Source organism: Pseudophryne corroboree, unplaced genomic scaffold (genome assembly GCF_028390025.1).
Source record: "Pseudophryne corroboree isolate aPseCor3 unplaced genomic scaffold, aPseCor3.hap2 scaffold_780, whole genome shotgun sequence".
In the NCBI taxonomy this organism is placed as follows: domain Eukaryota; kingdom Metazoa; phylum Chordata; class Amphibia; order Anura; family Myobatrachidae; genus Pseudophryne; species Pseudophryne corroboree.
The window spans coordinates 136,349-161,813 of record NW_026970359.1 but is presented as its reverse complement, the minus strand read 5'-3'; the positions used below and the strand labels follow the sequence as shown (position 1 = coordinate 161,813).

At 42.4% G+C, this 25,465-nt stretch overlaps 8 non-coding genes across 8 annotated transcripts; 6 read left to right on the top strand and 2 right to left on the bottom strand.

Moving 5' to 3' along the window:
• Window positions 1-2,898: 2,898 nt before the first annotated feature.
• Window positions 2,899-2,972, bottom strand: TRNAS-ACU (transfer RNA serine (anticodon ACU)). The gene has a single exon. It is a non-coding gene; the product is annotated as a tRNA-Ser (tRNA).
• A 2,265-nt stretch (window positions 2,973-5,237) lies between these two features.
• On the bottom strand, window positions 5,238-5,311 carry TRNAS-ACU (transfer RNA serine (anticodon ACU)). Its single transcript has one exon. It is a non-coding gene; the product is annotated as a tRNA-Ser (tRNA).
• Window positions 5,312-20,227: 14,916 nt separating this feature from the next.
• LOC135040911 (U1 spliceosomal RNA) lies at window positions 20,228-20,391 on the top strand. Its single transcript, XR_010234670.1, has one exon. It is a non-coding gene; the product is annotated as a U1 spliceosomal RNA (small nuclear RNA).
• Window positions 20,392-20,543: 152 nt separating this feature from the next.
• LOC135040926 (U1 spliceosomal RNA) lies at window positions 20,544-20,706 on the top strand. Its single transcript, XR_010234684.1, has one exon. It is a non-coding gene; the product is annotated as a U1 spliceosomal RNA (small nuclear RNA).
• A 674-nt stretch (window positions 20,707-21,380) lies between these two features.
• On the top strand, window positions 21,381-21,544 carry LOC135040927 (U1 spliceosomal RNA). The gene has a single exon (XR_010234685.1). It is a non-coding gene; the product is annotated as a U1 spliceosomal RNA (small nuclear RNA).
• A 152-nt stretch (window positions 21,545-21,696) lies between these two features.
• LOC135040932 (U1 spliceosomal RNA) lies at window positions 21,697-21,859 on the top strand. Its single transcript, XR_010234689.1, has one exon. It is a non-coding gene; the product is annotated as a U1 spliceosomal RNA (small nuclear RNA).
• Window positions 21,860-22,529: 670 nt separating this feature from the next.
• LOC135040914 (U1 spliceosomal RNA) lies at window positions 22,530-22,693 on the top strand. Its single transcript, XR_010234672.1, has one exon. It is a non-coding gene; the product is annotated as a U1 spliceosomal RNA (small nuclear RNA).
• Window positions 22,694-22,845: 152 nt separating this feature from the next.
• LOC135040943 (U1 spliceosomal RNA) lies at window positions 22,846-23,008 on the top strand. Its single transcript, XR_010234699.1, has one exon. It is a non-coding gene; the product is annotated as a U1 spliceosomal RNA (small nuclear RNA).
• The last annotated feature ends 2,457 nt before the right edge of the window (window positions 23,009-25,465 follow it).

The following is a 25,465-nucleotide window of genomic DNA, read 5'->3' as shown; positions in this document are numbered from 1 at the left end:
TGGGGCAACGATTTTGTGAGAAACATCTTCACCCTTAAATAAAGATTTTCTTAATTCCTTACCTGTGTGCTAATTAGATATCACCTTGTTTTCACATTAAACAGACTTCCACATGAGAACGCAGCAAGGATGCAGTGGCGTTAATGTTTCCTGGTGTCAACCCGTATTATTTCAGTAGACATTGAAATGAGGATGCATCTTGCTGCCTTTCCAATGAAGCAAATTTAGTTTAGTAATAGGTGAAAAACCATCCCTACAAAGGTGTTAATCAGAGACTTGGCTTTGTGGACACTTTTCAGAGAACAAATTTGTTAGCATAAAAATAAAGCCAGAAAATTAAGAGCTGTTTAATCACTCAATTGGATTTTTTTGCCAGCATATTTCTTTTTCTCTGCAACCCACTGCTAAATTGTGCTTCCTAGCTGTTTTTATAAAATCACTGAATCAAATCTAACTCTGATTACATCAGAGAAGGCCAGGTTCCCTACACCATAAGAGGGGGTTTGAAATTTTGACTTGTCTACTTAAAGATCACCAAAATCTGATAACAAGGTCAATTACGTCCCTGGGTGGGATTGAACCACCAACCTTTTGGTTTATAGCCGTACACACTAACTGATTGCGCCACAGAGACACTTTGCAAAAGTACATACTGACAAAGGCTAATAAGCATTCATCTAAAACGTTTCCTAGAAAAACTTTAAAAAGTCAATAATCTGGAGAGTTTTTGTAAGATGTTTCTTCCATCCACCAACGAAGAAACACATTGGTACTTTCCCATGATGAGTGAGTGCTTCAGGATCTCTTGCACTTAAATGTGCAGCAAAGTACTGCAATGGAAGCATGCTGGGCCCATAACCCAGAGGTAGGCAGATTAAAACTATCCTCTGCTATATGCATTTTTTTTGTTAATTAAAGTAATCCAAAACTGGGATTGATATTTTTGCTCTTTTATTTTTCATTAAAGTACAATAACTTTTACCATTTTAATTTGTTTTAATAGTATATTGAAAGTATTGTTTTCTTTTAAAAATCCACTTAATTTTCTTTACCCGATTATTAAAATGGTAATTGACAAAAACAAACTACATTGTCACCAGAAGAGCAATACAAAATGTACAAGTGATATATTAAAATCATCTTTCCAGCTTGAATTTCAATGATGAATTGGGGTAACGATTTTGTGAGAAACATTTTCACCCTTAAATAAAGATTTTCTTAATTCCTTACCTGTGTGCTAATTAGATATCACCTTGTTTTCACATTAAACAGACTTCCACATGAGAAAGCAGCAAGGATGCAGTGGCGTTAATGTTTCCTGGTGTCAACCTGTATTAATTCAGTAGACATTGAAATGAGGATGCATCTTGCTGCCTTTCCAATGAAGCAAGTTTAATTTAGTAATAGGTGAAAAACCATCCTTACAAAGGTGTTAATCAGAGACTTGGCTTTGTGGACACTTTTCAGAGAACAAATTTGTTAGCATAAAAATAAAGCCAGAAAATGAAGAGCTGTTTAATCACTCAATTGGATTTTTTTTGCCAGCATATTTCTTTTTCTCTGCAACCCACTGCTAAATTGTGCTTCCTAGCTGTTTTTATAAAATCACTGAATCAAATCTAACTCTGATTACATCAGAGAAGGCCAGGTACCCTACACCATAAGAGGGGGTTTGAAATTTTGACTTGTCTACTTAAAGATCACCAAAATCTGATAACAAGGTCAATTACGTCCCTGGGTGGGATTGAACCACCAACCTTTTGGTTAATAGCCATACACACTAACTGATTGCACCACAGAGACACTTTGTAAAAGTACATACTGACAAAGGCTAATAAGCATTCATCTAAAACGTTTCCTAGAAAAACTTTAAAAAGTCAATAATCTGGAGAGTTTTTGTAAGATGTTTCTTCCATCAACCAACGAAGAAACACATTGGTACTTTCCCATGATGAGTGAGTGCTTTAGGATCTATTGCACTTACATGTGCAGCAGAGTACAGCAATGGAAGCATGCTGGGCACATAACCCAGAGGTAGGCAGATTGAAACTATCCTCTGCTATATGCATTTTTTTTTGTTAATTAAAGTAATCCAAAACTGGGATTGATATGTTGGCTCTTTTATTTTTACTTACAGTACAATAACTTCTACCATTTTAATTTGTTTTAATAGTATATTGATAGTATTGTTTTCTTTCAAAAATCCACTTAATTTTCTTTACCCTATTATTAAAATGGTTATTGACAAAAACAAACTACATTGTCACCAGAAGAGCAATACAAAATGTACAAGTGATATATTAAAATCATCTTTCCAGCTTGAATTTCAATGATGCATTGGGGCAACGATTTTGTGAGAAACATTTTCACCCTTAAATAAAGATTTTCTTAATTCCTTACCTGTGTGCTAATTAGATATCACCTTGTTTTCACATTAAACAGACTTCCACATGAGAAAGCAGCAAGGATGCAGGGGCGTTAATGTTTCCTGGTGTCAACCTGTATTATTTCAGTAGACATTGAAATGAGGATGCATCTTGCTGCCTTTCCAATGAAGCAAGTTTAATTTAGTAATAGGTGAAAAACCATCCTTACAAAGGTGTTAATCAGAGACTTGGCTTTGTGGACACTTTTCAGAGAACAAATTTGTTAGCATAAAAATAAAGCCAGAAAATGAAGAGCTGTTTAATCACTCAATTGGATTTTTTTGCCAGCATATTTCTTTTTCTCTGCAACCCACTGCTAAATTGTGCTTCCTAGCTGTTTTTATAAAATCACTGAATCAAATCTAACTCTGATTACATCAGAGAAGGCCAGGTACCCTACACCATAAGAGGGGGTTTGAAATTTTGACTTGTCTACTTAAAGATCACCAAAATCTGATAACAAGGTCAATTACGTCCCTGGGTGGGATTGAACCACCAACCTTTTGGTTAGTAGCCAGACACACTAACCGATTGCGCCACAGAGACACTTTGTAAAAAGTACATACTGACAAAGGCTAATAAGCATACATCTAGAACGTTTCCTAGAAAAACTTTAAAAAGTCAATAATCTTGAGAGTTTTTGTAAGATGTTTCTTCCATCAACCAACGAAGAAACACATTGGTACTTTCCCATGATGACTGAGTGCTTCAGGATCTCTTGCACTTACATGTGCAGCAGAGTACTGCAATGGAAGCATGCTGGGCCCCTAACCCAGAGGTAGGCAGATTGAAACTATCCTTTGCTCTATGCATTTTTTTTTTTAATTTAAGTAATCAAAACTGGGATTGATATTTTTGCTCTTTTATTTTTACTTAAAGTACAATAACTTTTACCATTTTAATTTGTTTTAATAGTATATTGACAGTATAGTTTTCTTTAAAAAATCCACTTAATTTTCTTTACCCTATTATTAAAAGGGTAATTGACAAAAACAAACTACATTGTCACCAGAAGAGCAATACAAAATGTACAAGTGATATATTAAAATCATCTTTCCAGCTTGAATTTCAATGATGCATTGGGGCAACGATTTTGTGAGAAACATCTTCACCCTTAAATAAAGATTTTCTTAATTCCTTACCTGTGTGCTAATTAGATATCACCTTGTTTTCACATTAAACAGAATTCCACATGAGAACGCAGCAAGGATGCAGTGGCGTTAATGTTTCCTGGTGTCAACCCGTATTATTTCAGTAGACATTGAAATGAGGATGCATCTTGCTGCCTTTCCAATGAAGCAAATTTAGTTTAGTAATAGGTGAAAAACCATCCCTACAAAGGTGTTAATCAGAGACTTGGCTTTGTGGACACTTTTCAGAGAACAAATTTGTTAGCATAAAAATAAAGCCAGAAAATTAAGAACTGTTTAATCACTCAATTGGATTTTTTTGCCAGCATATTTCTTTTTCTCTGCAACCCACTGCTAAATTGTGCTTCCTAGCTGTTTTTATAAAATCACTGAATCAAATCTAACTCTGATTACATCAGAGAAGGCCAGGTACCCTACACCAGAACAGGGGGTTTGAAATTTTGACTTGTCTACTTAAAGATCACCAAAATCTGATAACAAGGTCAATTACGTCCCTGGGTGGGATTGAACCACCAACCTTTTGGTTAATAGCCGTGCACACTAACTGATTGCGCCACAGAGACACTTTGCAAAAGTCCATACTGACAAAGGCTAATAAGCATTCATCTGAAACGTTTCCTAGAAAAACTTTAAAAAGTCAATAATCTGGAGAGTTTTTGTAAGATGTTTCTTCCATCAACCAACGAAGAAACACATTGGTACTTTCCCATGATGAGTGAGTGCTTCAGGATCTCTTGCACTTACATGTGCAGCAGAGTACAGCAATGGAAGCATGCTGGGCCCATAACCCAGCGGTAGGCAGATTGAAACTATCCTCTGCTATATGCATTTTTTTTTTGTTAATTAAAGTAATCCAAAACTGGGATTGATATTTTGGCTCTTTTATTTTTACTTAAAGTACAATAACTTTTACCATTTTAATTTGTTTTAATAGTATATTGACTGTATAGTTTTCTTTAAAAAATCCACTTAATTTTCTTTACCCTATTATTAAAAGGGTAATTGACAAAAACAAACTACATTGTCACCAGAAGAGCAATACAAAATGTACAAGTGATATATTAAAATCATCTTTCCAGCTTTAATTTCAATGATGCATTGGGGCAACGATTTTGTGAGAAACATCTTCACCCTTAAATAAAGATTTTCTTAATTCCTTACCTGTGTGCTAATTAGATATCACCTTGTTTTCACATTAAACAGACTTCCACATGAGAAAGCAGCAAGGATGCAGTGGCGTTAATGTTTCCTGGTATCAACCAGTATTATTTCAGTAGAAATTGAAATGAGGATGCATCTTGCTGCCTTTCCAATGAAGCAAGTTTAATTTAGTAATAGGTGAAAAACCATCCCTACAAAGGTGTTAATCAGAGACTTGGCTTTGTGGACACTTTTCAGAGAACAAATTTGTTAGCATAAAAATAAAGCCAGAAAATGAAGAGCTGTTTAATCACTCAATTGGAATTTTTTTGCCAGCATATTTCTTTTTCTCTGCAACCCACTGCTAAATTGTGCTTCCTAGCTGTTTTTATAAAATCACTGAATCAAATCTAACTCTGATTACATCAGAGAAGGCCAGGTACCCTACACCATAACAAGGGGTTTGAAATTTTGACTTGTCTACTTAAAGATCACCAAAATCTGATAACAAGGTCAATTACGTCCCTGGGTGGGATTGAACCACCAACCTTTTGGTTAGTAGCCAGACACACTAACCGATTGCGCCACAGAGACACTTTGTAAAAAGTACATACTGACAAAGGCTAATAAGCATACATCTAGAACGTTTCCTAGAAAAACTTTAAAAAGTCAATAATCTGGAGAGTTTTTGTAAGATGTTTCTTCCATCAACCAACGAAGAAACACATTGGTACTTTCCCATGATGACTGAGTGCTTCAGGATCTCTTGCACTTACATGTGCAGCAGAGTACTGCAATGGAAGCATGCTGGGCCCCTAACCCAGAGGTAGGCAGATTGAAACTATCCTTTGCTCTATGCATTTTTTTTTAATTTAAGTAATCAAAACTGGGATTGATATTTTTGCTCTTTTATTTTTACTTAAAGTACAATAACTTTTACCATTTTAATTTGTTTGAATAGTATATTGACAGTATAGTTTTCTTTAAAAAATCCACTTAATTTTCTTTACCCTATTATTAAAAGGGTAATTGACAAAAACAAACTACATTGTCACCAGAAGAGCAATACAAAATGTACAAGTGATATATTAAAATCATCTTTCCAGCTTGAATTTCAATGATGCATTGGGGCAACGATTTTGTGAGAAACATCTTCACCCTTAAATAAAGATTTTCTTAATTCCTTACCTGTGTGCTAATTAGATATCACCTTGTTTTCACATTAAACAGACTTCTACATGAGAAAGCAGCAAGGATGCAGTGGCGTTAATGATTCCTTGTGTCAACCTGTATTATTTCAGTAGACATTGAAATGAGGATGCATCTTGCTGCCTTTCCAATGAAGCAAGTTTAATTTAGTAATAGGTGAAAAACCATCCCTACAAATGTGTTAATCAGAGACTTGGCTTTGTGGACACTTTTCAGAGAACAAATTTGTTAGCATAAAAATAAAGCCAGAAAATTAAGAGCTGTTGAATCACTCAATTAGATTTTTTTTGCCAGCATATTTCTTTTTCTCTGCAACCCACTGCTAAATTGTGCTTCCTAGCTGTTTTTATAAAATCACTGAATCAAATCTAACTCTGATTACATCAGAGAAGGCCAGGTACCCTACACCATAAGAGGGGGTTTGAAATTTTGACTTGTCTACTTAAAGATCACCAAAATCTGATAACAATGTCAATTACGTCCCTGGGTGGGATTGAACCACCAACCTTTTGGTTTATAGCCGTACACACTAACTGATTGCGCCACAGAGACACTTTGCAAAAGTACATACTGACAAAGGCTAATAAGCATTCATCTAAAACGTTTCCTAGAAAAACTTTAAAAAGTCAATAATCTGGAGAGTTTTTGTAAGATGTTTCTTCCATCCACCAACGAAGAAACACATTGGTACTTTCCCATGATGAGTGAGTGCTTCAGGATCTCTTGCACTTACATGTGCAGCAGAGTACTGCAATGGAAGCATGCTGGGCCCATAACCCAGAGGTAGGCAGATTAAAAATATCCTCTGCTATATGCATTTTTTTTGTTAATTAAAGTAATCCAAAACTGGGATTGATATTTTTACTCTTTTATTTTTCATTAAAGTACAATAACTTTTACCATTTTAATTTGTTTTAATACTATATTGAAAGTATTGTTTTCTTTTAAAAATCCACTTAATTTTCTTTACCCTATTATTAAAATGGTAATTGACAAAAACAAACTACATTGTCACCAGAAGAGCAATACAAAATGTACAAGTGATATATTAAAATCATCTTTCCAGCTTGAATTTCAATGATGCATTGGGGCAACGATTTTGTGAGAAACATTTTCACCCTTAAATAAAGATTTTCTTAATTCCTTACCTGTGTGCTAATTAGATATCACCTTGTTTTCACATTAAACAGACTTCCACATGATAAAGCAGCAAGGATGCAGTGGCGTTAATGTTTCCTGGTGTCAACCTGTATTATTTCAGTAGACATTGAAATGAGGATGCATCTTGCTGCCTTTCCAATGAAGCAAGTTTAATTTAGTAATAGGTTAAAAACCATCCTTACAAAGGTGTTAATCAGAGACTTGGCTTTGTGGACACTTTTCAGAGAACAAATTTGTTAGCATAAAAATAAAGCCAGAAAATTAAGAGCTGTTTAATCACTCAATTGGATTTTTTTTGCCAGCATATTTCTTTTTCTCTGCAACCCACTTGCTAAATTGTGCTTCCTAGCTGTTTTTATAAAATCACTGAATCAAATCTAACTCTGATTACATCAGAGAAGGCCAGGTACCCTACACCAGAACAGGGGGTTTGAAATTTTGACTTGTCTACTTAAAGATCACCAAAATCTGATAACAAGGTCAATTACGTCCCTGGGTGGGATTGAACCACCAACCTTTTGGTTAATAGCCGTGCACACTAACTGATTGCGCCACAGAGACACTTTGCAAAAGTCCATACTGACAAAGGCTAATAAGCATTCATCTAAAACGTTTCCTAGAAAAACTTTAAAAAGTCAATAATCTGGAGAGTTTTTGTAAGATGTTTCTTCCATCAACCAACGAAGAAACACATTGGTACTTTCCCATGATGAGTGAGTGCTTCAGGATCTCTTGCACTTACATGTGCAGCAGAGTACAGCAATGGAAGCATGCTGGGCCCATAACCCAGCGGTAGGCAGATTGAAACTATCCTCTGCTATATGCATTTTTTTTTGTTAATTAAAGTAATCCAAAACTGGGATTGATATTTTAGCTCTTTTATTTTTACTTAAAGTACAATAACTTTTACCATTTTAATTTGTTTTAATAGTATATTGAAAGTATTGTTTTCTTTAAAAAATCCACTTAATTTTCTTTACCCTATTATTAAAATGGTAATTGACAAAAACAAACTACATTGTCACCAGAAGAGCAATACAAAATGTACAAGTGATATATTAAAATCATCTTTCCAGCTTGAATTTCAATGATGCATTGGGGCAACGATTTTGTGAGAAACATCTTCACCCTTAAATAAAGGTTTTCTTAATTCCTTACCTGTGTGCTAATTAGATATCACCTTGTTTTCACATTAGGGTAATCTCCTGTTTGCGGTCAGCACACTCTTTGAGGGTAGCCGTATCCTGGGACGGGAGGGCTACCTTCTTGGATAAGCGTGTTATCCACGGGAGGATTCCCATCGTAACCTATCCGTTGATGGGAAAGGATACGCCATAAGAATCCTTTTGGAAATCTGCAGTCTTTTATCTGGAGATTTCCAAGCTTTTTCACATAACTCGTTCAGCTCGTGTGAGGGGGGAAAGGTTACCTCAGGCTTCTTTCCCTTGTACATATGTACCCTCTTGTCAGCGACAGGGGGTTACTCTGTGATGTGCAAAACATCTTTTATTGCCATAATCATAAATCGAATGGATTTTGCCAATTTTGGCTGTAACTTTGCATCATCGTAATCGACACTGGAGTCAGAATCCGTGTCGGTATCTGTGTCAACAAACTGGTATAGTGGGCGCTTATGAGACCATGACAGTCCCTGCAACATAGGATCAGGCATGGGTTGAGACCCTGACTGTCCCAAAGCTTCTGCCTTGTCTAATCTTTTGTGCAATGAGTTTACACTAGCATTTAAAACATTCCACATATCCATCCAATCAGCTGTCGGCGGAGACACCACATTCATTTGCTCCCGCTCCTCTCTAATATAGCCTTCTTCCTCAGACATGTCGACACACGTGTACCGACACACCACACACACAGGGAATGCTTTTTCTGAAGACAGTTTTCCCACAAGGCCCTTTGGAGAGACAGAGAGGGAGTATGCCAGCACACACCCCAGCGCTATATAACCCAGGAATAAAACAGTAACTTAATGTTTGCCCAGTAGTGCTGCTGTATGTAATTTGCGAATTATGTGCCCCCCCCTCTTTTCAACCCTCTTGTCTAACATGGTATAAGCAGGGTAGAGTCCGGGGAGCTTCCTCTCAGCGGTGCTGTGGAGAAAAAATGGCGCTGGTGAGTGCTGAGGGAGAAGCCCCGCCCCCTCGGAGGCGGGCTTCTGTCCCGCTTAAACTGTAAAATTGGTGGGGGCTCATACATATATACAGTGCCCAGCTGTATATATGTTATATTTTTGCGAAAGAGGTTTATATTGCTGCCCAGGGCGCCCCCCCTGCGCCCTGCACCCTTACAGTGACCGGAGTATGTGAGGTGTATGGGAGCAAAGGCACACAGCTGCAGTGCTGTGTTTTACCTCAGTGAAGATCATGAAGTTTTTCTGCCGCCTCTGAAGTCTTCTTTTCTTCTCATACTCACCCGGCTTCTATCTTCCGGCTCTGCGAGGGGGACGGAGGCGCGGCTCTGGGACGGACGGCGAGGGTGAGATCCTGCGTACCAATCCCTCTGGAGCTAATGGTGTCCAGTAGCCTAAGAAGCAGGACCTTGCAACTCAGAGAGTAGGGCTGCTTCTCTCCCCTCAGTCCCTCGATGAGGGAGTCTGTTGCCAGCAGTGCTCCCTGAAAATTAAAAACCTAACAAAATACTTTCTGTCAGAAAGCTCAGGAGAGCTCCTGAAAAGCACCCAGTCTCCACTGGGCACAGTATCAAACTGAGATCTGGAGGAGGGGCATAGAGGGAGGAGCCAGTGCACACCCAGAACTAAAGTCTTTCTTAAAGTGCCCATGTCTCCTGCGGAGCCCATCTATCCCCATGGTCCTTACGGAGTCCCCAGCATCCTCTAGGACTTTAGAGAAAATAGGATTTTAATACCTACTGGTAAATCCTTTTCTCTTAGTCCGTAGAGGATGCTGGGCACCCGTCCCAGTGCGTACTGTGTCTGCAGTTATTAAATGGCCCTTAACTCCAGAACATTTATGTGGAGACAACTTTCCTGACTTGACCATCTTCCTTGGATGTTTTCCCCCTGTGTGACTGCTCCCCAGCCTCGGAGGGTTGCATCCGTGGTCCCTAGGATCCCGTCCTGGATCCCAAACCATCGCCCCTCTAGGTGGTGAGAACTGTGCAGCCACCAATGGAGTGAGATTCTGGTCTTGGAAGACAGGATTATCCTCCGGTGCATGTGTAGGTGGGATCCGGACCACTTGTCCAACAGGTCCCACTGGAACACTCTGGCATGGAGCCTGCCAAACTGAATGGCCTCGTAGGCCGCAACCATCTTCCCCAGCAACCGAATGCATTGATGGATTAACACTCTTGCTGGTTTCAGAATTTGTTTGACCAGACTCTGGATCTCCAGAGCCATTCCACTAGAAGAAAACCTCTTCTGTGTCCAGTATCACTCCCAAAAGCAACAACCGCGTCATTAGGACCAACTGCGATTTTGGCAAGTTTAGGAGCCAACCATGTTGTTGAAGAACTGTCAGGGAGAGTGCAATGTTTTGCACCAACTGGTCCCTGGATCTCGCCTTTATCAGGAGATCATCCAAGTACGGGATAATTGTGACTCCTTGCTTGCGAAGGAGAACCATCATTTCCGCCATCACCCTGGTGAAAATCCTCGGAGCCGTGGACAGACCAAACGGCAACGTCTGAAATTGGTAATGACAATCATGAATTGCAAACCTCAGGTAGCTTGATGCAGTGGCTAAATGGGAACATGTAAGTAGGCATCCTTTATGTCTACCAAAACCATGAAATCTCCTTTATCCCCCGGACTGGAGATCACTACCCTGAGAGATTCCATCTTGAAATTTAATTTCTTTAGGTAGAAATTAAGGGATTTCAGATTTAAGATTGGTCTGACTGAGCCGTCCGGCTTCGGGACCACGAAGAGGCTTGAATAAAAACCTTCTCCCTGCTGACTAAGGCTGATTTGAACAATCGGTGAGGGGGAACTTCTTGAAACCCCAGTTTGTACCCTTGGGACACTATTTGTAAAACCCACGAGTCCAGGTCCGAATGAATCCAGAACTGACTGAAGAGTTTTAGACGTGCCCCCCAGTGGCGGAACTAGCGAGCAGTGGGCCCATGTGCGACAAAATGGCTTGGGCCCCCCTCCATCCCATCCCATCCAAGTCCACCCCCTCACCCCTGGAGAGGATCTGGTGAGGGGGGCCTGCTCAGGGAAGTGGATACCTAGCAACAGTGCCGTAACTAGACATTTTAGCAGTGTGTGCAAGAAACGGCATTGGAGCCCCACCCCTGCATGCAAAACAGGGGCAGTGCGCGCCGTAGGCGCGTGCAAAAAAACATAGTGGCGTGGCTTCGTGGTTAAGGGGTGTGGCCACAAAATAATACCAATTCATAAAACGGTGCACAGTAGTCTCCATTATTCAAATTACGCCCCACAGTAGCACCACTACACCAGGTAGAGACCCTTTTACACCTTACGGCGGACAGCGTCCTCTTTTTACACATTACAGCAGACAGCGTCCCCTTTTTACACATTACGGCAGACAGCATCCCCCTTTTTTACACAACGGCAGACAGCGTGCCCTTGTTACACATAGCGGCAGACAGCGTACATTTTTTTCACATAACGGCAGACAGCCTGCCCTTGTTAAACATAGCGGCAGACAGCGTACACTTTTTTCACATAACAGCAGTCAGCCTGCCCTTGTTACACATAATGGCAGACATCGTACACTTTTTACACATTACAGCAGACAGCTTGCCCTTGTTACACATTACAGCAGACAGCTTGCCCTTGTTACACATTTTGGCAGACAGCGTGCCCTTGTTACACATTACGGCAGACAGCATCCCCCTTGTTACACATTACGGCAGGCAGATTCCCCCTTGTTACACATTGCGGCAAGCAGATTCCCCCTTTTTACACATTGCGGCAAGCAGCTTCCCCCTTTTTACACATTGCGGCAGGCAGATTCCCCCTTTTTACACATTGCGGCAGGCAGTCCCCCTTTTTACACATAGCTGCAGGCAGATTCCCCCTTTTTACACATAGCGGCAGGCAGATTCCCCCTTTTTACACATTGCGGCAGGCAGTCCCCCTTTTTACACATAGCTGCAGGCAGATTCTCCCTTTTAACACATTGCGGCAGGCAGATTCCCCCCTTTTACACATAGCTGCAGGCAGATTCCCCCTTTTTACACATAGCGGCAGGCAGATTCCCCCTTTTTTACACATAGCGGCAGGCAGATTCCCCCTTTTTACACATAGCGGCAGGCAGATTCCCCCTTTTTACACATAGCGGCAGGCAGTCCCAAGAAAGAGAAGAAAGAAAGAAAGAAAGAAAGAAAGAAAGAAAGAAAGAAAGAAAGAAAGAAAGAAAGAAAGAAAGAAAGAAAGAAAGAAAGAAAGAAAGAAAGAAAGAAAGAAGAATTATACTTACCCTCTCCGCTGGCTCAGGCTCCTCGTGCAGCTTGACGATTCCCGGGCAGTAGAGAAGGAGGAGGAGGGAGGTAGAGGAGGGAGCCGCAGCAGCGCTGTGTTATTGGTGGAGGCGCTGCTGCTGCTGCCCCTCTGCTTCACTATAGGCTGTTCTCGGTAGACAGCCTATAGTGAAGCAGAGGGGCAGCAGCAGCAGCGCCTCCACCAGTAACAAAGCGCTGCTGCGGCTCCTTCCTTCACCTCCCTCCTCCTCCTCCCCCCCCCTCCGTGCCGCTGCTCCTCTCATCTCCAAGCGACCCTCCTCCCTCTTCGTGTGTTACAGAGGCGGCAGCGTGTCTGGTGCTGCGGCTGCTGCCCGTAGTGCCCTGGCCTGATCTGTTCGTTACGACGGGCGGGCGGCTGGAGTCGCAGGACGCAGACCCGACGGGAGCGCTGGTGTGCGGCTGCGGCATGATACAATGAGTCATTGTGACTCATTGTAATGCCGGCGGCTGTGGGCCCTTGAGTGCGGCGGGGCCCCAGTGCAATGCACTGCCTGCCCTGCCAGTAGTTCCGCCCCTGGTGCCCCCCACTGGTGTGGGCTCCTGCAAGAGAGCCCCAGCGTCATGCAGTGGATTTGGCAGAAGCAGAGGACTCTGCTCCTGCGATCTTGAAGAGGCTTCTTGGAGTCAGCATCAGCATTCCCTTGGTGAATCCACAATGCCCTCCTATCCGAGACTGCCATGAAATTGGCCCGTGAGCACTTGTGCCCGGTGTAGGATTTTTAAATATGTGTAGTTTACTGTATGCAAGGGTTTAAAACCTTTTAGGAACTGAGATCTAAGGTGTATTACATGTAGTTTAAAAAAAACAAAAAAGGTTTATTTTATGGCAGTAGTTTCCAAACTGGGGTTCTTGCACTGGTAGCATAGTTTGGTGGTCCAGGACCAATTAAAATTATTTATACTTTATTAAATTGGCAAAACCATTCCCTCACAACATAACTGAACCTGAGGATGACATGCTATAAACACAATTTACTTAATTTTATATTTTTTTCTGAATTTCTCAATAAAAAAAACTTTGGCCTAGGGGTGCCGTGAAACAAATTTTGATACTATTTATTTATATAGTGCTCTTTCTCCAACAGGACTCAAGGCGCTTGAGATATGGCTTCTGGAACTGAACACAGGATTCTAAATGTGGCTGTACCAAGGACCTATACAGTGGCATTACAGGTTGAGTATCCCTTATCCAAAATGCTTGGGACCAGAGGAATTTTGGATATCGGATTTTTCTGTATTTTGGAATAATTGCATACCATAACGAGATATTATGGTGATGGGACCTAAATCTAAGCACAGAATGCATTTATGTTTCATATATACCATATACACACAGCCTGAAGGTCATTTTAGCCAATATTTTTTATAACTTTGTGCATTAAACAAAGTGTGTGTACATTCACAGAATTCATTTATGTGTCATATACACCTTATACACACAGTCTGAAGTTCATTTAATACAATATTTTTAATAACTTTGAGTATTAAACAAAGTTTGTGTACACTGAGCCATCAAAAAACAAAGGTTTCACTATCTCAGTCTCACTCAAAAAAGTCCGTATTTCGGAATATTCCGTATTTCGGAATATTTGGATATGGGATACTCAACCTGTATTACTTTTTTCTGCTACTGGTTCTTTACCTATGCAAACAAGCATCTGACTTGCCTTTCCTATTGCTTTGTTACATTGCTCACCTGAAATAGTAATACTTAGATAGCTTTCCTCTTGCCATTATAATGCCCTTAATATTATAGTTAGCCTTTGTATTTTTGAGACGTGTATGATTTTGCATTTTTTGGCATTAAATGTTGCCATGTTCTTGACCATTCCTCTAGTCCAGGGGCGGAACTGCCAGAGACAACGGAGTCAGTTGCCGCCGGGCTCCAGCCCTAAAGGGGCTTCCTCCATTGCCCTCCGGCTGTTACGTGCCCTTCCTACTAAATAGACAAAGGCGCTACCAGCAGGGTCTCGCAGTTTGTACATTCCATGCCGTAACACCCTTCTTTCCACCTTTTTCAAGACCCAGCCCAGCAGCCTCGCCGCTGCCACCACCGCTAGCTGCAGCACTGCCAGCGGTGGGGTGCCCCTGCTTCTTCTCACACCACAGATAGCTGGGCAGCACTGCAACTGCCTGCCTGATTGCTCCGGCTCCAAAGCACCTCTGCTGCCCAGTGATCCAGGAGCCTGCTGCTAGGAAGAAGTGGCCGAGCTTCAGCAAGCGAGTCTGGACACTGGCGGAGGAAGCCATGATAACCAGATAATGGGGAGTGGAGAGCCAGTTCCAAGGTAATACTTTATACAGCTGGTTGAGATCCTGGTCGGTGGATATGGATTCCAAGAAAACCCTGGAGGTGCTTCCTTTCAAGGGAGACACTCTCTTTGGAGAAGACCTCAATAAGATTGTAGCTGATCTGGCTACTGCTAAAACAGCTTGCCTACCTAGTATGACTCCTACCACGCAGAAGGCTAAAAGTACTTTCCCTTGGCCCTTTCATCCTCAAGGTAAAGCGTACCCAAGGTCAGGCATACCCAAAGCAAGCTCATGCTTCCAGACCTGCCAAGCCCAGACTGAAGCAAGCCTGGGCTGCCCATCAGCCTGCTTCCAAAACGGACAAGCCTGCCGCATGACGGTGCAGGCCTCCCTCTGGGGGATCCCAGGGTGGGGGGCCCGACTTCTAGGTTTGGCATAATTCTAAGCTAGAGAATTCTGTTTGGAGCTCACCTTGTACTTTGTGAAGAAATAATCAGCATTGTGGCTGAGCAGATACATGTAGTGTGTGGCTGCAAACTGCATGGATCTGCTGCGTTGTAATACTTTTTTTTTCAAAGTACCAATAGCTTCATATAATGTTCACAATTTTTATGCAGGATCAAATAGCTCAATAGGTAGGGTGTTTGATTAGAATTCAACAGGTTATAGGTTTGAATCCTGGGTATGGTAGTTTGAGATGTGTTATTTAATAAAGTATGTTGTTCTGACTGCCGGCATCCTCTCACCTGGGATATCATACTAAATAAATGGAGTTGATCAATTTTTTTTATTTATTTTTTAAACTAGGGACAATTTCCAGATACTTTTCTTTATAACTGAGATTGCCCCCTGGAACTTCACATCAGTTGACAACTATGCATGAGTGGGCAGTGCTTGCTCTGGATCTGCCCACCCATTTATGTGCCGTCATAAAAGAAAGCACAACTGACAGTTATCCTGGGCGTACACTACACAATTATCTGTCAGGCTATCTATCCAGTCTGGATGGATGGAATGAAAATCTGGTAATGTATAGGAGCAAATGTCAATTAACCATTTGCTCCCAAACACTAGAAAAGTGGTCAAAAATGGTCATTACACAAATTAGTTAAACCCAAAATTTAACCAATTTGTTTAGGGGACCATTTTTGTCCATTTTCTAGTGTTTGAGAGTAAATCGTTGATGGTCATTTGCTCACATAGATAACCGGATTTCTATTCCAACCAGCCAGTGTTGGAGATATGGTCTGCCAGATTACATAATGCATACCAGAGCCATAACTAGACTTTTTGGTGCCCTGTGACAGATAATTATATGCCCCCCCCTCCCCATTTTTGCAATATGGACAAAAGGCGCATGCCTTGTGGGGAAGGGGCATAACAAGATTGCTCTCAGAGAAAGCACATGAGATATGAAGATATATCTAGTATACTTGACACTCAATGGTTTGTGGTATTGCCGGGGTGCCCTCCTTAAATGCATATACAGTCACACATGGCGTGTTTGTGCAAATGGCATATCAGCAGTCAGCACTAACTGGTGACATGCCATTTGTACAAGTAAGCCATGTGTGACTAATATATAAACATACTTTATTAAATAACACCTCAAACTATCATACCCAGGATTCAAACCTATAACCTGTTGAATTCTAATCAAATACCCTACCCATTGAGCTACTTGATCCTGCATCTATTCTAACCTCCAAAAACAGATTCAGTTGCATTTTCCAGCGTGTTTTGTTTGCGCCTTTGCAAATGTCTTACATCGACAAACTTATTTAGTACTATTTTGCAAATAGGGTTACATTGTCGCAACATTGTGTTCCCTAATTGCTTGATTTTTTTTAAATGCAACAATTGATAAAGACACCTGATAATTGCTCTGTGGAGTCTTATTTTGTGTCTACTTCTTATCTACATTTAATTCCCTACCTCTAATCAAGGCATTTTTAAATGCTGGGGGCTGCCAGGACGTGAGGCCTACCTAGACTTTAGATCTGAATTTGAATGTACTTGTGAACTAACTTAATTTCCTACTTCTAAATTCATTCCTAAATTCACTACTTACATTAATCCTGTAGTTGGGCATTTTGAGCCTTCAATTGTGGGCATTGTTTTGTGTCCAGACCAGCAGCTGGTGGTGTGCATTTGCTGGAAAGGCATCGAAGACCTCCGATATGCTGCATCTCCTGATGTGTGTCTCCCTCAAGTGGCTGTCAGCAAATGCATGCTAGACACCCCATTCCAAGCTGATTGTGACATCACGGAACATGCATCATAGAACAGGCATGCTAGAATATGGGTCTTCAACCTGCGACCCTCCAGCTGCTGTGGAACTACATATACCAGCATGCCCTGCCTCAGTTTTAGCATACCTTAATAGCAAAACTGTGGCAGGGCATGCTGGGATGTGTAGTTTCACAGCAGCTGGAGGGCCACAGGATGAAGACCCATGTGCTAGAGCCAAGCCGCAGGTACATTGAATGCTAGCAAGCTGAATGTTTAAATCCTTTTTGTTCCGCAGCATTCCAATGTGGAAGATTCCATGGAACCAGAGATTATTCCATTGAGAAGGACATGCTGCCTGGATGACTGCACTGTGCAAATTAAGTCACGGAGCCAGTTGGCTTGTGGGTGGCTCTGGTGACTGGGTATTTGGGTGGGCGGTGTGTCGGAGGTGGAGCACATGCAAATGAATGTGTATCATCCAGCTAGTGAGAGTGAAAACTCATGCAGGAGTGTGCCTGCTTGTCAGTGGGTTATGCACCTTGCCAGGCGTCAAATCTCCATGGAGCAGCTGGAGGGGACAAGAGCAGGTTTGCAAAATATAGATAGAAGAGCATATATGCTGGCGCATTCTCCATGATTGTGTCAGCTTATGTTTTGGTGCACTGCACTTTCCTCCACTAAGTTTTAGCCATTTTTGTTAAGCTCAAGTGTAGTTGCTTCTCGGCCTTTTGGCTGTGATCTTGTATCGTGGTTGAAGGGTCTGCTGGAGGGAGGGATTGTTTTCTTCATTGGCGAAAGACCAAAAATATTCCAGGATGGAATGCTTGGGAACACTATCCGTTTTTCAGTTGTGGAAGAGCACAGAGGTCGGATTGGACTACATTCTATAGTAAAGGATACCTTTCTATTTATTGCCCCTCCCCTTATATGTGACTGTGTTACAATAAAGCTTCGGTCTTGTGATTCCCTCACCCTCTTACACTCCACACACATAGCCTTATTAACTGTTGTATTATTGTATAGTTTAAATGTATAGTGCAGTTCATGATTTATAGTGTAGGCTGGCCTGTGCTGTAGTTCTTGAACTGTACTATACCGACAGCATTTGTATTGTGTTTTATCTGTGCTGCAACACAGTACTTATGTGTGTAATGTTTATGTATGTTTTTTTGCTTCTTTATGTCAATAAAGACTGCTTTTTCAATCCAATATCTGAAAACAATCAATGTTTATCTTTGATGGCAATAGAAGTGGTATGATATTTGCTGCTTTTGAAAGGCAATATCTGATATGTCCCCTATCTGGGAATCATATATTAAATGGCTTTTCAGAAAAGGGAGATGGTAGAAGAGCTTTCAGTACTTGTAGGACCGATGCACATTTCCTATTCTAGCCTCCAAAAACAGATTCAGTTGCATTTTCCAGCGTGTTTTGGATGCGCCTTTGCAAATGTCTTACATCGACAAACTTATTTAGTACTATTTTGCAAATAGGGTTACATTGTTGCAACATTGTGTTCCCTAATTGCTTGATTTTTTAAATGCAACAATTGATAAAGACACCTGATAACTGCTCTGTGGAGTCTTATTTTGTGTCTACTTTTTATCTACATTTAATTCTCTACCTCTAATCAAGGCATTTTTAAGTGCTGGGGGCTGCCAGGACGTGAGGCCTACCTAGACTTTAGATCTGAATTTGAATGTACTTGTGAACTAACTTAATTTCCTACTTCTAAATTCATTCCTAAATTCACTACTTACATGAATCCTGTAGTTGGGCATTTTGGGACTTCGATTGTGGGCATTGTTTTGTGTCCAGACCAGCAGCAGGTGGTGTGCATTTGCTGGAAAGGCATCGAAGACCTCCGATATGCTGCATCTCCTGATGTGTGTCTCCCTCAAGTGTCTGTCAGCAAATGCCTGCTAGACACCCCATTCCAAGCTGATTGTGACATCACGGTACATGCATCATAGAACAGGCATGCTAGAACATGGGTCTTCAACCTGCGACCCTCCAGCTGCTGTGGAACTACACATCCCAGCATGCCCTGCCTCAGTTTTAGCATACCTTAATAGCAAAAATGTGGCAGGGCATGCTGGGATGTGTAGTTTCACAGCAGCTGGAGGGCCACAGGATGAAGACCAATGTGCTAAAGCCAAGCCGCAGGTACATTGAATGCTAGCAAGCTGAATATTTAAATCCTTTTTGTTCCGCAGCATTCCAATGTGGAAGATTCCATGGAAACAGAGATCCTTCCATTGAGAAGGACATGCTGCCTGGATGACTACACTGTGCAAATTAAATCACGGAGCCAGTTGGCTTGTGGGTGGCTCTGGTCACTGGGTGGTTGGGTGGGTGGTGTGTCGGAGGTGGAGCACATGCAAATGATTGTGTATCATCCAGCTAGTGAGAGAGAAAACTCATGCAGGAGTGTGCCTGCTTGTCAGTGGGTTATGCACCTTTCCAGACGTCAAATCTACATGGAGCAGCTGGAGAGGACAAGAGCAGGTTTGCAAAATATAGACAGAAGAGCTCTCCAGCCTAGTTTGCTGTCTGTTTCCACTTCTCTTTTCTTGAGCCGCTCCCTTATATGCCCTTGCGCACTATCCTGACTTCTCCCATCTGCTTACTTTGTGCCTTCCAACGCACAATGCGAACTACAGGTAGTGCTGCAGGGCCCACACCCTTTTACTTGCCATACAGAGCAGCTCTGGAGCTGTTACAGTGCCCAGCTTCTGCAAGAAATCAGCTTGAATGCTTCAGGGGCTGGGGCATAGCCAACATGAGCCCCACACCGAAGGAGGGTGGAGGTGTTTAATGCGAACTAGGGGTCATCCAAGCGCCGCAAAAGGCCGCCATGCCCTGCACGCCCCTTTTCTCTTTTCATATGCAGACGAGGGTTGAAGCCAACTTTGACCCACTGCTTGGATGACATCACCATATGCAAATCCATCTGCTGCAGGCCTTCCCCCAGGAATGCTTGCACTAGTTGTTGCATTTGGTTTGTTGTTTGGGGGTGCTTCAGTATTAGGCAGCCTTCTGCCCTCCCATGTTCATCTGAAAATATGTGTTCTCCCTGCAGTTGTTGTCCCCAGATGAGAGTTCCCTTGTGCTGCCTCAGTTGAATCTTCTTTACTTGACAGAGATGTGCCTGAGCAGCGGCCCTCCCCAGCCCTATCCCAAATCATACTTATTTTGCATAGGAGATACCATGGTCATGAAGATTGCTCTCCCAGGGTGAGGTTCATTCATTGCATTCTGGGTATGCTGACCCCTGTGATTTCCCCAAATGTGGGAAACTTGACTGCATTATTTGTGGTAGTGGGGGACTGTGTTTGTGCTTTCCTCTGGTCAGCTCTGGTAAAAGTCAGATTTCTTTGTCTCAGATCTTCCTCTAGCCTTGTTCTTCTTTCGAGAGTTCCCTTGTGCTGCCTCAGTTGGATCTCCTTTACTTGACAGGGGGGTGCCCAAGCAGCGACCCTCCCCAGCTCTAGCCCAACTCCTACTTACCTGCCAGGTGAGATACTATGATCATGAAGGTGCTTCTCCCAGGGCAAGGCTCACCCATTGCACTCTGGGTGTGCTGCCCCTGCGATTTCCCCAAATGTGGGAAACTTGACTGCATAATTTGTGATTCCACTGGTCGGCTTTCATATAATTCAGATCTCTTTGTCTCAGGTCTCTCTCCAGCCTAGTTTGCAGTCTGTTTCCACTTCTTTTTTTTTGAGCCCCTCCCTTCTATACCCTTGTGCACTATCCTGACTTCTCCTCCTGTCTGCTTACTTTGTGCCTTCCAATGCACAATGCAAACTACAGGTAGTGCTGCAGGGCCCACAAACTTTTACTTGCATTACAGAGCAGCTCTGGAGCTGTTACAGTGCCAAGCTGCTGCAAGAAATCAGCTTGAATGCTTCAGGGGCTGGGGCATTGCCAACATGAGCCCCACACCGAAGGAGGGTGGGGGTGTTTAATGCGAACTAAGGGTCATCCAAGCGCCGCAAATGGCCGCCAGTCCCTGCATACCCCTTTTCTCTTTTCATATGCAGATGAGGGTTCCAGCCAACTTTGGCCCACTGCTTGGATGACATCACTGTATGCAAATCCGTCTTCTGCAGACCTTCCCCCAGGAATGCTTGTACTAGTTGTTGCATTTGGTTTGTTGTTTGGGGGTGCTTCAGTATTAGGCAGCCTTCTGCCCTCCCATGTTCATCTGAAAATATGTGTTCTCCCTGCAGTTGTTGTCCCCAGATGAGAGTTCCCTTGTGCTGCCTCAGTTGAATCTCCTTTACTTGACAGAGATGTGCCTGAGCAGCGGCCCTCCCCAGCCCTATCCCAAAGCATACTTATTTTGCATAGGAGATATCATGGTAATGAAGACTGTTATCCCAGAGTGAGGTTCATTCATTGCATTCTGGGTATGCTGACCCCTGTGATTTCCCCAAATGTGGGAAACTCGACTTCATTATTTGTGGTAGTGGGGGACTGTGTTTGTGCTTTCCTCTGGTCAGCTCTGGTAAAAGTCAGATTTATTTGTCTCAGATCTTCCTCTAGCCTTGTTCTATTTTCGAGAGTTCCCTTGTGCTGACTCAGTTGGATCTCCTTCACTTGACAGGGAAGTGCCCGAGCAGCGACCCTACCCAGCTCTAGCCCAACTCCTACTTACCTGCCAGGTGAGATACTATGATCATGAAGGTGCTTCTCCCAGGGCAAGGCTCACCCATTGCACTCTGGGTGTGCTGCTCTTGCGATTTCCCCAAATGTGGAAAACTTGACTGCATAATTTGTGTTTCCCCTGGTCGGCTCTCGTATAATTCAGATCTCTTTGTCTCAGGTCTCTCTCCAGCCTAGTTTGCTGTCTGTTTCCACTTCTCTTTTCTTGAGCCGCTCCCTTCTATGCCCTTGCGCACTATTATGACCTCTCCTGTCTGCTTACTTTGTGCCTTCCAACGTCAATGCAAACTACAGGTAGTGCTGCAGGGCCCACACCCTTTTACATGCTTTACAGAGCAGCTCTGGAGCTGTTACAGTGCCCAGCTGCTGCAAGAAATCAGCTTGAATGCTTCAGGGGCTGGGGCATAGCCAACATGAGCCCCACACCGAAGGAGGGTGGAGGTGTTTAATGTGAATTAGGGGTCATCCAAGCGCCGCAAAAGGCCGCCATGCCCTGCACATCCCTTTTTTCTTTTCATATGCAGACGAGGGTTGAAGCCAACTTTGACCCACTGCTTGGATGACATCACCATATGCAAATCCATCTGCTGCAGGCCTTCCCCCAGGAATGCTTGCACTAGTTGTTGCATTTGGTTTGTTGTTTGGGGGTGCTTCAGTATTAGGCAGCCTTCTGCCCTCCCATGTTCATCTGAAAATATGTGTACCTCCTGCAGTTGTTGTCCCCAGATGAGAGTTCCCTTGTGCTGCCTCAGTTGAATCTCCTTTACTTGACAGAGATGTGCCTGAGCAGCGGCCCTCTCCAGCCCTATCCCAAATCATACTTATTTTGCATAGGAGATACCATGGTCATGAAGATTGTTCTCCCAGGGTGAGGTTCATTCATTGCATTCTGGATATGCTGACCCCTGTTATTTCCCCAAATGTGGTAAACTTGACAGCATTATTTGTGGTAGTGGGGGACTGTGTTTGTGCTTTCCTCTGGTCAGCTCTGGTAAAAGTCAGATTTCTTTGTCTCAGATCTTCCTCTAGCCTTGTTCTTCTTTCGAGAGTTCCCTTGTGCTGCCTCAGTTGGATCTCCTTCACTTGACAGGGGGGTGCCCGAGCAGCGACCCTCCCCAGCTCTAGCCCAACTCCTACTTACCTGCTAGGTGAGATACTATGATCATGAAGGTGCTTCTCCCAGGGCAAGGCTCACCAATTGCACTCTGGGTGTGCTGCTCCTGCGATATCCCCAAATGTGGGAAACTTGACTGCATAATTTGTGTTTCCCCTGGTCGGCTCTCGTATAATTCAGATCTCTTTGTCTCATGTCTCTCTCCAGCCTAGTTTGCTGTCTGTTTACACTTCTCTTTTCTTGAGCCACTCCCTTCTATGCCCTTGCGCACTATCTTGACTTCTCCCGTCTGCTTACTTTGTGCCTTCCAACGCACAATGCGAACTACAGGTAGTGCTGCAGGGCCCACACCCTTTTAGTTGCCTTACAGAGCAGCTCTGGAGCTATTACAGTGCCTAGCTGCTGCAAGTAATCAGCTTGAATGCTTCAGGGGCTGGGGCATAGCCAACATGAGCCCCACACCGAAGGAGGGTGGAGGTGTTTAATGTGAATTAGGGGTCATCCAAGCGCCGCAAAAGGCCGCCATGCCCTGCACGCCCCTTTTCTCTTTTCATATGCAGACGAGGGTTGAAGCCAACTTTGACCCACTGCTTGGATGACATCACCATATGCAAATCCATCTGCTGCAGGCCTTCCCCCAGGAATGCTTGTACTAGTTGTTGCATTTGGTTTGTTGTTTGGGGGTGCTTCAGTATTAGGCAGCCTTCTGCCCTCCCATGTTCATCTGAAAATATGTGTTCTCCCTGCAGTTGTTGTCCCCAGATGAGAGTTCCCTTGTGCTGCCTCAGTTGAATCTCCTTTACTTGACAAGGGAGGCATTTTGGATTTTTTCTTTGGGTACCCTTACACCTGATGGTCTGAATGAGAGCATCGAACTGAACAACATTGGCAGTCTCTGAAGATTTTATCTATTGATTTACCTAATATATTATTTATTGAATATCCATTTATTGTATGTTTAATAAATAAACAAAATTATTAGAAGTAGCTATTTTGGAAACAGCTTTCCTCTTAGGATGAAACTGTATAATCCTGTTGTGTGTGTTCCTTTAAAGTTCTTTAGTAAAATCCACTAGTAATGATGAACATCAGATTTCTTCCTCCATCCTCTTTTTACACTTTCTCTTGGTTCTATATATATATATTTTTTTTCTATTTTTATTTCCCCCCCCCTCCTTCTCCCAAAAGGCCCCCCTCCCTCCCCCCCTCCCTGTTTTAAATTTTAAAATCTTTAAATATTTAAATCTTCGAATCCTTAAATTGTCTGTTTAATATTTATTTTTTCTTCAATTCTTTTTGTTGTTTAAACAGCAATGTAATTATTCCAGGGGTTAAAATAATGAAATATAGAAATAATATTAACAAAAATTAAAGGTAAAAATGAATTGATAGAATGATCCCATTAAAAGTAAATAAATAATATGGATGTTAAGCTGAGCGGGTTGGATTCGAACATGGGACTAGCTGCATAGAGTGCATTTGATGTTTCCCCTGCGCCACAAGAAATGCTTTAGTAGTGGCATGGATTTATGTTACCCTAAAAGGTTTTGATAAAGCTAAATATTTATCTTACTTAAAACCCTTTAAGAGGCCTAAGAACACTGTACGCTATTGACGTCTGGAGTACCGTAAGGGTATGCACGTTGCGTAGCAATCGCTTAGCGTAGCGTACGCTCGGGACCACGAGAAGATCACCAGCGGCGCAGACGCTCACAATGTTAAACCTTTACATGTAAACCATGAACAATGTATTATACAGGAAAAACCTTAGTGTAATAGTGGGGTGTAGATGCAACACAATGTAACCTTATTAACTTAAAGCTGTTCGAGCGTCTCCGACAGACCTGAGAATACTTAACACCATAAGAAATACACAAATGCCGGGCTTAGGGTCTAACGCCTTATATGAATGTTATACTTGCAAAAGAATAATACAATACAAGTCATACACTACCAATATAACATAGACTAACTAACCAGATAACTACACAGGAAATACAATACAATACAAGTACGTTTAAGGAAAAAAATGAGAGAAAGAGGAGAGGAGAGAGAGATATGGCCCACAATACCAATAAAGACAATATGATTGCGGAGAAAAACTTACGCACAAGGGGAACGATCGCATGCGCCTCTGGATATCCAGCTCCCGATTATCAGCAATGAGAACCGTTGAAGAGTGAGAGCTGGATATGATCGGCTTGTCTATTTATGCCCCACACACACAATACAATTCAATGGTCCCTACAATCTCATTGTTCATTGGACACAGGAATTCGTCTTCGCATTATAACAAAAGGTTATAGGTTGATTCATACAGGTGGGCTGTGACTATTTCCAACTGCTCAGGTGGGTGGGAAACTAGGTTTCCCGCCGCATGGATAAGTAAGTGCAAATAATAGTAAAAGTACATAAACTTCTTATGTCCATAACTATTCGCACGAGCGATTAATCTGCTTCAAACCAACACCGGAATATTGCTAATTAAATACTCTTCCGATGGATACTAAACACCACTGTATGACTCATGTCTGACCCTTCGTATCAAACAAAGAGGGATCTCTCTGTCCATGAACATGCTATATTAACTAAACTTTCAGATTCTATCAAAGGGACCATAATCTACAAAATACATTATA